Source organism: Cariama cristata, unplaced genomic scaffold, assembly GCF_000690535.1.
Source record: "Cariama cristata isolate BGI_N322 unplaced genomic scaffold, ASM69053v1 scaffold75, whole genome shotgun sequence".
Taxonomy (NCBI): domain Eukaryota; kingdom Metazoa; phylum Chordata; class Aves; order Cariamiformes; family Cariamidae; genus Cariama; species Cariama cristata.
In genome coordinates, this window is record NW_009615592.1 from 147,539 (window position 1) to 156,360 (window position 8,822).

Below are 8,822 nucleotides of genomic sequence, written 5' to 3' on the forward strand. Positions count from 1 at the left end.
TCACTCAGATCAAGTGAAGTTTTGCTGACTGTTTTCATGGGGACAGGGTTTAATCTTTAGCAATTAATGCAGCAACATTGAAGACTTTATCCACGTAATTTATTAACTCTTTCCTAGGAAAATGTAAAATAAACTAGATTCTGCCATTCTGTCTCACAACAGTCATGGAGATTTGCGGTGAAAGACACTGTCCATGAAAAAGTAAAATCGTAAACAGTTTTCTCAATCCTAGGAAGTGATAGTCCAAGGCAAAGCTATATAGCATTGCAAGTCATTTGCAAGGGATGGGAATAAGTCCCATATGTTAACTTCTCCCACGTCTACTGACTCTGACCATACTAGGTACAGTGTTTGTTTTTCTAGAGGTAAGGTTTTAACAGAGTGCTTCCTGCCGGGCCCTGATGCAAAAGTGCTGACACTTTTGGAAGTCAGTACATCAGTCAGTAAGCAATGTTTTCTCTACTGCACCTGGAAGTTGTGGACAGAGAGACAGGGCAAGATGGGGAGGGATGGAGAAGGTGAGAAGAATCAGTGGTGGACAGTGATAATAAACACCGGGGAAAAGAGTAAATCCAGAGTCCGCAAAAAAGCAGAAGTTAAACATAGATTACGCTCCTATGAAGGAGGCTATTTTCAACTTTGGATGGGTTTTGGTGTGAGGAAGAATGTTTATTTTGTCAACACACAGTATTGTGCCTCAGTGAGTCCTATATAAGGCTAACTACAGGATCCATGGGGTTTAGCAATATTTTCATTTGAAATTCATCGTTCTTTAATCTCTTCAAACAAGAATTAGTTTTCTTTTTTGGTTTGTATTTTTTGGAATGAAGCTGAATCCAGATTAAATTCATTAATACAAATTCACGTGGTCCAAGTAGATAGGGATTTCCAGACCACAGATGAGTCTGATCCAAACTTCTGAACTCTGTGGAACTTTCTTCTAGTCAAAGACAGGAGTAATTCACCAATAAGTAAAACTCTCAGCCAACCAGCTTCCAAAGTTCACATTGGTTATGGAAAAATTTTAGAGGATGAGAAATTGTACCTATGAATCAGCTGCTATGTAAGCTGTTGTCATTAATATAACATATCTGCAGATATCTAATATATTTTCTAAGAAGGGGGGGGGGGGCTGTTGTGTGTGCTATATATGCACAGAGACAATTCCTATAAAAACAGGGGTAATTATAATAATAAGATGCCACTTTACTTTCCTTCTTATGCACACTTCCAGTAAGGACGTAAAAGCGGTTTAGGATAAATCTTCCCAACAGATAGGACCAGACTTCATAAGCATCTTACAACAATGAATTACTAAATGAGCCCATAATTTCAAATTTAGACTTTGATTTTCTGAGGAGACTAAGACTAAACCCCTCCTCCATTAGTTCCCTCTCCACATGGAGTCTCCACCTGGTGCTGATACCTCTATTGCTTTGCTGATTTATGGCACTTTTTTGGAAAGTTGTTTCACTAGGAAAACAACCTGACTTGATTCAGCTCATTCGTATCTATTCAGTCTTTTGGCTTTCCCTAGTAGAAAAATCCTGGTATCACTTTTCACAAAAAAACCTTCCTTTCCTTCTTACTGTATTTCATGTGTTTGCCTGTGGTTTTACTTGACAAGGTGTAACTTTTAGTGCTATGAAGTGTTCATTGCCTCTCCACAACTAAGGTGACAATGAAATGTGCATTATATCCACATTTTTCTTCCATAGTCTCTCTTTCCCCAGCAAATACTCTAAGAGCAGTGGTCCTGATCACCAAGCATCTAAAATCTAGCTGGTCTGTCTGAGTGTCAAACACGCATTTGCAGTCTTAAATGGCATCTGATAACAATTCCCATAACACACTGCCTGAAAGCTGAGAAATTAAGACCATGAACATATATTTTATCACAAAAAAAAACCCTCCCTTTTTACATTGACTAGTACCAAAAGACAATCAGAAAGTTTTTAACTCCTGTGTAGAAGATGAACCCTTTAAGAGACCTCAGGTTGAGTAACAGATCACTCTTTAAAACTGAGACCAAAATGATAGCTTTGTACACTGAACAGTGCAGAGGTTCCACATACGGTGCAAGCATATCATGGCGCAAGGTCAGTGGAGGAGGTCCTGCAGGAAGATTGAGGAGGAATCACACCCATCCACACCTCCACACTGGTGTACACCATGCAGTGGAGATTCCTCTCCAGAAAACCTCTGTGCCATCAGCCATGTGCTCTCAAAAAATGCTGTGGTTTTCGGCCATCGACTACTGTATTGAATTAATATCATTCAAATTCTGTGAAACATTTATCTTAATGCCTGCCCATCTATATCTCATTAAACAAGCAAATGTAAAAGTGTCAGGTTCCTGAATGTGCCAGTAATGATGTCAGTACCAATTCAGGAATTTAAAGTCAACATTTTAACTCTGTAAAAATGCTGTATATTCAGAGTCCAGATTTATAAATAAGAAAGTAATCCTTATATTACTATGACAGAAGAGTTGCTTGCCTACAAGACAACACTTTATAAAGAAAACTGGAGGATACTTACTTAAATTTGTGGCCTCAGACGCATATATTGGATGTCAAATCATTCTCATTGACATTTTCCATCATACAAGACCTCATGGTGAACAAAATAACCCTCTCATCTCAGCATTAAGTGCTTTTGCCTTCCCAGTCAGTTAGATTCTGCATGAGCCTAACTAGGTACCTAAGGATACAGAAGGATGCGGAGTCCCATTTACGAAGGAAACTAGATTTACGGGGTTATAGAAGTCACCATGCCAGTGAAGGACAGTTGAGTAATACAGGGTTTGCCTAACGTACAGCAACAGTGCAGGGACCCCAGGATTGCACCCTCCACGCTGGTAACACCAATTAGTGCGGCTGAGGGCTGCATGGACATGACAGCTCAGACCTGGTGGGCCTGCACTTGGAGGGTGCGGGGACCCAGCTGGGTGCTGTCACAGGTACAGTTGCAGTCATCAATGCCATCCATGTGCGAGTTTCTCAATGAGAATTTACTATTATATGTAGGGGGTCTAATTCAAAATGTCACAGCTTTACCAAGGAAAATAATTTCTGTTCTCTAGAGGCAGGACTGATACAGACCTCTGAGAGGTTCGAAGACTAGGCAGAGGAACACTGGGTCCCAGGCAGCCAGAGTGAAGAAAACCAGTGGATGACCCAGCCACCAGTTCTAGGAGAAAGAAAAGTGATCACAGAAGCACTGCTGGGATCTGAGGGAACTTACTTTAACTGACCCTCAGCTAGAAACTTCCTGATTGCTTTGTCTTAATGTAGAGGCAGCGGAGACAATACATCATTCATTATGTCATTTTGGTGTTTGGCTTTTTAAAATATTAATGAACAGTCTAGGCCTTCCTTTTGCTGACCACTGAAAACAGCCCTGCTCCCCTGAGTAAACCAAGGCTGACTCTTTAAGGCTGTGATTGAAATTCAGTCAAACCTCTGGGTGAACGGAAATCATTTGTTGCGTGACAGTGACATGCGGCAGCTCCTTTTTGTTTGCAAGAGAGCTCAGGGATTCGGTGTCTATTTATTGTCATCAGCTGCAGACTCAGTATTGATGGTTACGCAAAACTCGGTGGCTTTGGAGAGGGGAGGCAGTATCACAGCTGCAGATTTGGCAGAGACAGCACCTGAATCTGAGCAAAAAGCACTTTGTTGGTTTCTGTTCCACAAACTCTGCGCAGAACAAGGCAACCCCAGCTGGTTGGTCTGGAATGGGGGATGCATGGCCAGGATGATCCCAGATGATGGGAGCATAGATACTCCAGGGAAGCACTGCCTTATCTGTCCGCTCCCTGCGATGTCCTTGCATAAGTGTTTGTTACTGGTCGCTCTCAAAGACAAAATACCAAGCTAAGGTGAACCATTGCTCTAACTCACTATGATGATGATGATGTTCTGGGGAACAAAGTCAGGTTTAGAGTTAGGTAGGTGGGAAATGATCTGACTGAAAGAAACTGTTATGTAGAACAGAGAGAAAGTTTTTTGCGTGGTCCTTTTCACCCATCACTGTCTAGCCAACACAGTATGAAAAGCCAAGAGGATGATGCTAGGGAGAAGATGAGCTAGGAGCAAAGGTACTTTGCAGACATCTCATTCAGTTTGTAGGCCGTCTTTCAGATGATCTTTTGGTTTCTTGACTCCTCTGTTACCAATCAGCACAGTGTTTGACATGCACATTGACATACCCTCCAAAAAATCTGCAGATCAGATTTATTTCTTAAGGGTCTCTGAATGGGCAATTTATTTTCTTCATGGAACTGCTTTACTCCTGCTGCACACACACCCAACTTGTCCATTTGGAGTTGCTTGCTCAGCTTTCTATTCCAGCAGCCTTATCAGACCCTGCCTGGGCAGGTTGTACTAAGCACAGTGCAGCCACACAGAGACAAAGCAGTTCCTGACTCAATTAATTCAAAACATAGCCTGTCATGAGAGAGAAAGGTAGAAAAAGTAAACAGGACAAAGAAGAAATGGCAAAGTGTTGGTGAAACCATTAGTAGAGTAGCACTGTATGTTGCAATCTTGGCATAACACTAACCTTAAAAACATTTGTTTCATTTCCTGAAAAGGTGATGTAAAATCTCAGACAAATGCCAAAATGAAGAGATTCCTGGGAAAGACTTGATTCTGGTGCAACTTTTCCTCGTTTAACGGTAATTACCTTGCAGGATTTTTCTACAGAAAAAAGGTTTCCTGCTGGAAAGCCCAGTAAGACTTTCACCAGGACTGAGTCTGTTAAGAAATCCCACATCGTCTTTTTCTCTTGCATAAGTATCTTTTCCAAGTTAAAAAATAGAAATAAATAGATAAATAAACAAAGCAAGCTCCCCATTTACAGCTGACACTGAGTGTTTGTGACCTTGAGTCCCATAGAGGTTAACCTGCTCTGATTAACTTTCCCATGTTATTCCATTAAATAAAAACAGTTTTGACACCCAGAGACTAAGGCATCCTAGAGATAATACAATAAACTTATGCAATCATTCCAAATTGAATTGCAATAATTCATTTAGGTGACCATACATATTTGTTATGTGTAATATGAAACATTGCAAAATGAAATCAATAGAAATGTTTCTTGTTAATGAAGATATACTGTGCTGTTATGTGTGGGATTTGGACTCCATATCACAGAAATCTTATTTGTATTCTAAATTCCAGGGTATCATACTAGTTAAAAATGATGAAAACATTATTTTAGAATGATATGGCTGGACAGCTGGAAAATTATATCATGCATTTTGTTCCATGCCTTGTTCATTAAAAATGGAAGTCCAGACCAACTGACATCAATGGGAGTTTGGCTGTTTTCTTCAACAACATGACAGGATTCACCCTAAGATTTTTAGGGATTATTATTGGATTTTCAATTAAATTTATACAACTGACATGGGTGTTCTGTTTTTGAAAGCTGTGGTGGAAGGATACCCATTCTAAATGGTAGATTTTTAAAAAGTAAACCTTACAAATATTTGTGAGGTTAATTAGTTCCTATGAAAGACAAACACAGCATTATGTGTATGAATCCCTTCCTTCTCCTCCACACGCTGCTTTGCAAAACTCTCATGGAGCAAAATCAGATCAAAAAGGTCTCTGTCCCTCTCTCACTAAATGGTTTCTAGTCTTCCTGACTCTTACGAAAGCTACACAAAGAGATAAAACCCACTCCTTCTACCGTGAACTCTCACTGTTCGTACAGAAAAGACCTCCATGACTTTGCATTTAGCTTCAAAGTATGGGAATCAATTTACTCTCAGTGTATAGGCAGTGCACAGGAGACTGAAGACTCCAAAGACACCAGCTTCAAGCTCAACTGTGCTGATGCTGAGCTGGGCCCAAGGTTGTTAAGCTCAGCATGAACTAAATACGAGCTTATTACCCAACAACCTCCCCTTGATAAGTTGCCTGCATTACCAGATCTTGGCTATATGGCACACAGACCAGAGTGAAATACAGCTAGATTTCTTCTAGTGCCCAAGCTACTTCATTTCAAACTGCTTGGAAGACCACTATGTTGTAGCATGGACATATCCAGTGTCTTTGTCATAGCCTGTTTCTGCTCATATGGTCTTTGCTTCAGAGAGTCTTTGAGCCAAAAATCCCGGGGATTAGCAAAGCTGCATAAAGGAGATCTCTGGAAAGGAAAAGAAAGAAAAACCCCAAACAACTGTGGACACAGCAGAATATTTAACAGCATGTATTGCAAGCTGTCATCCATTTTCCTATTAGAAGCATGGGATGCCTTCATAGTCATTGCAAATATTCAGACAGCATCCAATTTACCATAAATTGGCTGAAGAAGGCTTCTTAAAGCCCAAAGAAGAAACTTGTAATAAGTTCAGCCAAGACAACACTGGAAGGAAAGCTGAGGCAAAGACTGTAACTTAACGGTAGGCAGTTTAAATTGCACAGAAGAGCTCTCTGAATGTAATAGAGAGCTATGGACACAGTGATTAAAGGAGGTTGAACTCTTTGACCTAGAAAATCAAATTGGTGACAACTCAGTATGTTAAACTACATTAAAATTTATGACATTGAAGGAGAGGATCAATGTGTGTGTAGGGGGGATGTGTGTGTGTGTATGAAGCCTGAATTAGGAGATCTCTGGAGCAGGAAAAGCTATCACCTGCAGGATTTTCAAGCACCTGAAGAAGCAAAGCTTTCACATTCATTTACTGACCCCAGAATGATGCAAAGACCTCTTTGAAAGGAAGAGGGAAATAGACACAGTGCCTTGAAAAAGAAAACTGTAAATGGTCATTAGAAGGAAACATCTGAAGCAGTTTCACAAAGTAGCTGTAATGGTTTTTCTGACTCAGGCAAACGACCCCGTGACAGCAATAACTTCTGTCTAGAGAACAGGGTGCTATAAACTCAAACACCTTTGCACAGTTCAAGTGTCAAGCAGGGGTTTGTGCAGTGCAAAACAAACTTACTGCAGAGCTAAAAACTTATGATGAAAAGCAGTGCATTACCGCACACTTTCTTAAAGCAGGTTGCTTCTTTTAGTTTCAATAATGATTTCTGAAATTAAAGGGATGCTGTCAAGGTAAAGTCATCTCTTAGAATAAGAAACACAAACCAAATGTGTTGTAGTCTTTTTTATTTCAAAAGTGGACATTAAAACCAATTCATTTTTCAGTGGTTTTGTCTTTAGCTTGCGTTTTCATATCTTTCAGCCTGAACTAGCAGTTTTATTTCTGTTTATAATCAATTCCATGTTATTTCTGATTAAAATAAACTCTTATAACCTTTCCTAATGTTATTTGCATTTCCAAGCAAAGTAAAACCAAAAGTAAAACACAGGGAGTGACTCTTCCCTGTGCCAGTCTGATATTATTATACAACTACTTCTTTTTAGCTCCATTTTATAAATCAAAAAAGAGGGAAACTTATAAAAAGCACACACAAACCCAAATCAAACCAAAAAGTAGCATAACTGCACTGAAGTTACATGACACAGAAATGGTTAAATGTACTCAATGGGCTGCTTCCCCCTGCTCTTTAGTAGCCACGGATGGGTGCTGAAACTAATAAGTGTCCTTTATTCACCACCCTGGCCACCACTGTCAAGGCACACACACAAAACACAGCAGCAGTCACTGACAGACATGCTTTCTACCTGCAGAATTTATGTGTATTTTGTTCTTCATCCAAAAGTGAAGAGCTTTGTTCACTTCCAGGATTTCTCTCTCTCAAAAAAAAAAAAAAAAAAAATTGAAAGTTGGGCTATTCACCATACTTTTAAGGGAGAGTGTCCAAAGAATTCTTTGGACTCCCATGAAATACTTTCATGTATGCCAAGTGGGTGATAACAGTAACCCCACAGTGGCAAAACAAACAGTTGTTACTTCCCAGGGCTGGTTCCTGGAGGTTGCTTTGACTGCAAGTTGACACTTGGGTTAGAGGTGGGCTTCCTTCCACAGTGCCTGGCTTCTGAGGGCAGTCATGTCCTTACACCAGAAACAGGCTTTGATATCTGCCAGTGTGGCTCACTGCTCCTTTACGCCCTGTCCCCATGTACGTCCACTTCCATGGTCAGGAGATGAGGTCCACAGGCTTTTACACTTCCATGCTTTCCACTTCTGGCCTCTACACTGGCCTTCCGTGAGAGCTACTCAGTACTACCTCACCAAGAGTGACCCCGATAGCAGAGCTGATGTGTTTAACAAGCAATAAATTAAGAGTTTAAGCGGTTTTGACTGAATATGCTCACATCTACATGGCAACTTTGAAGTGCTGAACGAATCCCTCATAATGATGAATGAAAATTCAATAACAATTTCAGAGCCAGAAAAAAGTGTGTATGACTGCAGTATTGACACGCAACCGTCCTTCTGCTCCACGCGCATCCCAGTCACTTGTGGATTGGGCTGGAAGCTGAGGTAGATATTGGAAAGATGCAATCAGGGCACAGCCTGGCAGTGTGAACAAATTTGGTAGTTCGTTATGGGAATTCATTTAGAAAGATGACCTAGCTCTCCAAGGAGATTTGAACCGGGTCTAGAATGAAGAGTACTTGAGCCACGGTGGTTAAATGAGTCTGGAATTTTCTAAATAAGTACATTTGGCTCCCCTTGTGCACCCACTACAGGATGGTGGCTGTGTTGAGATTATAAGTAGAAAAGGTGGAACTCCTGATGTAAGACAAATGCTTGACCTTTACTCTCTAACTCCTGACCATTTTCTCAGAAGATGCCTACTCTCAGAACACTTAATGAAGAAGGTACAGATGAAGCCCTGTCCTCACCCCAGCTTTTATAACTGAAGTCATTAGAACAGTGCTCCCCAGCC